General features: G+C 48.3%; 1 non-coding gene across 1 annotated transcript; it reads right to left on the bottom strand.

The window, feature by feature from the left end:
- Positions 1–5170: 5170 nt before the first annotated feature.
- On the bottom strand, positions 5171–5243 carry Trnaa-agc (transfer RNA alanine (anticodon AGC)). The gene has a single exon. It is a non-coding gene; the product is annotated as a tRNA-Ala (tRNA).
- Between the last annotated feature and the right edge of the window lie 272 nt (positions 5244–5515).

A 5515-nucleotide genomic window follows, 5' to 3' on the forward strand; every position in this document is an offset into this window, starting at 1 on the left:
TGGGGAGCAAACTTATCGCCTAACACGTGTGAAACTAGTGCTCTACCACTGAGCTACACGCCCAACCCGGTCATCCCTAATCCTGTCCTGTCCATCACCATTTTATTTCTCATTCTTTTTTTTCTAATACTGGGGTTTGAACTCAGGGCCATGCACTCAGTAGGCAGGTGCTCTCCCACTTGAGCCACGCTCCCAGCCCATTTTATTTTACTTAATATGTCAGCTAGGGTCTCACTTTCACCCTGGTCAGTCTTGGATTGTGATCCTCCTACCTAGGCCTTCTGCATAGCTGGGATGACAGATGTATACCACCACGTTTGGTTTATTTATTGAGATGGGGTCTCCCTAATTTTTGTTCCAGCTGGTCTTGAACCTCTATCCTCCCAAGCTGTACCTCCCAAATAGCTGATATTACAGTGTGTGCCACCATACCTGGTCCCACCATTTTTTAACACTCTCAACCACCTCTCCCCAGCTTCTGTTTGTCCCCACTCTACCCCAGATCCACCCTACTCTACTCTACCCTAGGTCTTTATACTTGCTCTTTCCTCCCCAGAAAGATTTTGCCTTGGCTCATTCTTATCCACCACATGGGTGGTGGGTTTTTTTTTTTTTTGGCAGTTGTAAGGCTTGAACTCAGGGCCTACACCTTGAGCCACTCCACCAGTCTTTTTTTGTGTTTTTTCAAGATAGGGTCTCTTGGAACTATTTGCTGGGGCTGGCTTTAGACCATGATCCTCCTGATCTCTGCCTCCTGAGTTGCTAGGATTATAGGTTTGAGCCACCAGGCCTGGCCACCACATCTCTTTAGAAAGGTCACTCTAACCACTCTTCAACCACCCAACTGTCTCCATCCAGTTCCCTCTGCCACATTCCTCTGCATTTCCTCCATGGCACTCACCGCCCATTGTAATGGTTTATAGCTTGTCCTCAGCCACCCAGATCATAAGCCATGTGAGAGCAAAGACTGTGCCTGCTGGTTTCCCACTGTCTCTTTGGTGCCCAGAACCATGCTGGGCACAAAGTGAGCACTCATGTCAAATGAATGCATGCAGAATGAATGCATTTGGGGAGAAGACAAGTGGGGTTGGCAAGGCAAAGTATACAAGAGCAGAGCCTGCAGGCTCAGACACCAACATCAAGAGCGATGTAGACTGCCTGTTAAAAGATTAATGGCAAACAAGCATGGTAGCACACATCTGCAATCCCAGCTACTCAAGAGGCAGAGGGAGGAGGATCTTGAGTTTGAGGTCAACCCAGGCAAAGGTCACTGTCTTGAAAACAAAATTAAAAATTCAAAAGGGCTAGGGGCATAGCTCAAGTGGCAGAGCGCTTCCCTAGCAGGCACAAGGAACTGGGTTCAATCCCCCACCCCCCCAAAAAAAAACCAAAAAACAGTGGCACAGAGGGCCCTCTCTGTGCTAGGGAATGTGACTGGGGGTAGAATGCTGTATTCAAACTGGCAAAAGGCAAGCAGGCAAGACTGGTGAGCTGAGCCCAGTGCATCTCAACTCTTCTTATCGACTTTCTCTGAAGCACTTATCTCTCTGGACTTCAAACAGCTGCCTCTTATCTTGGCCCAGCCCAGGTGGTTATCAGGTTCTAGAATAACAGCTCCCCAGCCTGCTGGGAGTCCAGTGCCAGCTCTCCCGCCTGGCATGGAGAATGCCCTGTTGTCTTCCCGCCCTGTACTCACCGGGGCCCCAGGGCCCTTTCACAGCCCAGGGAGGAGCTGCACACAGGTGGAATCTCAATGAGGCCACCCTGGCTAGAGTCAGAGCTAGAAAATCCAATCCAGGGGTCCAGCTGGTCTGGCCAACCTGCTAAGAGACAGGTTTCAGGCCTCTTCTTGCCACCTGAGCCAAGGATTCAGTCTGAAATGGGTCCCCAAGGTCCCCAAACATGCCCCTGTGAGGACATCCCAGTCAGTAGCATCCTCAGTACAGGTAGAGGAGGTCAGAGTGCAATGGTCCACTTGCCCTAGGAAGCACCTCTCAATGCCACAGCCAAGACACCTTCAGTTCTTTGAAACCCAGATGGGCTAGTGAGAGACTGGTCCCACGCAGGACAGTCCAGGCTCTTAGGTCCACCTGGTCTGCCTTTATTTATATTTTTAAAATTCTTTTGAGACAAGTTCTCTTGGCTCAAAATACTTCCCAGACTAGTCTTAAACTGCTGGGTGATCCTCCTGCCTCAGCCTGTAGCTGAGACTACAGGTATGCATTACATGCCAGGCTGGAGCTATAGCCAGTGGTAGAGCACGTGAGGTCCTGGGTTTGATCCTCAGCACTGCCACAACAACAAAAAAAATTGACCAGAGCCTCACTTTGCTTCTTTCCACCTTGAAGCAGTGAGGGTGCCAATAAGAAAAGACACATGTGGATAAGTAGAACCAGAGCCAGCATGTCAGTGCTTACACAGAGCATTTGCCAGTCCTGGAGGCCAGTGTGATGCAGCAGAGTGAGGGAGAGGCAAAAGGCTGACGATGAGGCTGAAGGGAGGGCAACTTTCAGATCACAGTGGCCCCTGAGCTGAATTAAGGAGTCATATTTGACTGTGGAAAGAGGGAAGCTGTCCATGGAGCTTAAGATGGCAGTGGTCAGCACCAGATTTGCTGGCTGCTATGAGAACGAAGGGGACCCCAACAGGAGAGACATGGACCTGCTGGGGAAGACTTCAGGATGCAGAAGGGGAGAGATAGGCCATTGGTGACAGTCTGCCATGTGTATGTGTTTTCTCAGTGTCAGGACACTGACAGTCAAACTCCTAGCATGTGGACACGCCTTAGAAGTTTAAAACTGTTTCTGAAAGAACTCCAAAAGTCCAGGGACACCTCTGTCAAAAGAGAACACAGATGCTCCTCCTTGGGCCTGAAAAGCCTTCCATGTGGCAAAGCTCTGGCTCCAACCCTGTCTCCCTGTTTGTACCCATCTGATGCTTAACCCCTTCCCAGAGCCCAGGCCTCCATGCCCCTGCAGTCTGTGCCCCCTTGCAGGATGCCCCTCCCTTCTGTGCACTGTGCTAGGCACGTGATAACGCTCTCCAGCAATGTGCATTGGTTTCACCCATGGCAGATTAATCCTCCTCCCTTACCTCCCACTGCATGGAGCCCACACTTTGAAGTAGCACTGAGGTCACTCTGCAATGATCTCTCCTGACATCTCCACTCAGACTGGTGTCTTTGGGGGTTGGGCTTCTTCATCTCTGTGTCCTTGCTGCCTGGCACACCAAAAGTGCAGTCAGCCCTCAGCATCTGCAGTTTGTGAATCCATCCTTGGATTCAACCAACTGTGGATCAAAAACTTAAAAAAAACTAAGTCATTGGGGTCTTTACTCCCACTTCTTACATAAGGAACAGGAAACGTTTCTCCTTCCTCCCCCAATGTCTCCCTCTCTACTTTATGCTGTTTTTTTTTTTTTCTTCAGTACGGGGGCTTGAACTCAGGGCCTACACCTTGAGCCACTCCACCAGCTCTTTTTTTGTGATGGGTTTTTTTGAGATAGGTTCTCTCAAACTATTTGTTTGGGCTGGCTTCAAGAATATTTGACCTCTGTCCTCCTGATCTCTGTCTCCTGAGTAGGTAGGATTACAGGCGTGAGCCACCAGTACCTGGCTTACTTTATCCTGTTATAAATAAAATAAATCCTTGCTAAAACTTCAAAAAGAAATATTAAGTTGTTGCTGACATGTATACTCTTGCCTATGGTGGTTGTTTCCGTAGTGAACATGTATAGATTTTTTTCTTGTCATTATTCCATAAACAATGTAGTACAACTGTTTATCCAGCGTTTACATTGTACTGGATTTTGAAAGCAATCTAGAGATGACTTAAGGTACACAGGAGGATGCAAATCATATATAATACTGCACCATTTTATATAAAGGGCTGGAGCATCTGTAAATTTTGGTATCTGAACGGGTGCTAGAGTCATTCAGTAAATTGTTGAATGAGTGAATACATGATGCCTCTCTGAAACCTTTCCTAATCACTTTGTTTTGGGGGGGTTGCTTGGAATTGACCCCAGGGCCTTGAGCTTCTAGCCATGTGATCTGCCTCCAAGCTACATCCCTAGCTCTTCCTAAGTACCTGTGCTCCCTCTGCTGTATCCCTCCCCACGTTCTTGCAGCCCAGTGGTTAATCCAGGGCCCTGGACAAGTCCGGAACCAACTCCTTGCTGTTCCACTCAGTGATGACAGGAGGTACCCTGTCAGCCTTTTTCCACTTGGTAAATAGGGGTAAGAATTGTATCCATTCCGTTAGGGAAGTGGAAGGGTATCATCCGGGAATTCATGGAACGAGTTTGGCAAATGTCAAACAAATGGCAACTTAGCTATTCCGGTGTCACTCACACTTTTTTCACCCCCAGAATCCTAAAAGCCAGCCACTTAGTGCCTCAAAACCTTGCTCATAGGGGGATAAGATGCCCAATGAGCAGTGAAGTTCTAACGTGAAGATAACATCTTTTTAGATTTGCAAGATGGAAGAATAAGAAAAGAGAAGGAAGGCTGGCCAGGGCAGGGGCAGAATCGGGAGGGACCTTCAGGCTGCCTGGGAGTGCCCGTGTGTATTGGTGTGGCAGGGCCAACCGTCAAGGTCCGGTCACCAGCCCGCCCAGCAGCTGGGCTCTGGTAGAGCTACTTGTCCCAAGCCAGATGTCCCCCTTCTCTTTCCTCAGCACCTGGCTCTCTCAACAAGTCTGCTGTGAGTCTCCTAGAGTTGTCCTCCAGATGGGCACGGGAGTTTTTGGAAGGGAAGGACAAAGCTGTCATCAGGAACCCAGGACTCCCTAGAAAATTATCACATTGCCTGGCCCTCTAACCTGTAAACTGTACATTTTCCGGACGTTTATAAGTTGGATAGCATTATCTAGAACATATAAGTTTAGTTTTGCTTTGGCTTTTATTCAGTGCTGGAGATCAAACCCAGGGCCTTGCACATGCTAGGAAAACGCTCTACCATTGATTGAGCTACAGCCCCAGCTCACAGAATGTTAGGGGTTTTGTTTTGTTTTGTTTTTATAGGGTGGGCTGGGGATGCTTGCCTAGCATGTGTGAGGCCCTGAGTTTGATCCCCAGAACAGAGAGAGAGTGAGTGGGGGAGAAAGAGAGAGAGAGAGAGAGAGAGTCACTATGTAGCCCAGACTGGACTTGAACTCTTTTTTTTATTTTTGGTGGTACTGGGGTTTGAACTCAGGGTCTCTTGCTTGCTAGGCAGGCACTCTACCACTTGAGCCACACCACCAGCAGTTTTTTGTGATTTTTTTTTTTGAAATATGGTCTCTTGAACTATTTGCTTGGGCTGGCTTCAAACCATGATCCTTCTGATTTCTGCCTCCTGAGTAGCAAGGATTACAGGTGTGAGCAACCAGTGCCTGGCTGGTCTTGAACTCTTGATCCTCCTGTCTCTGCCTCCAGGGTGCTGGGATTACTGGTGTGTGCCACCACCCCTGGCAACTACCTAATAGAATTTTAGTGATTCAATTAGATTATGTTAAATTGGGCATATAATTTATC

This window comes from Castor canadensis, chromosome 11 (genome assembly GCF_047511655.1).
Source record: "Castor canadensis chromosome 11, mCasCan1.hap1v2, whole genome shotgun sequence".
Taxonomy (NCBI): domain Eukaryota; kingdom Metazoa; phylum Chordata; class Mammalia; order Rodentia; family Castoridae; genus Castor; species Castor canadensis.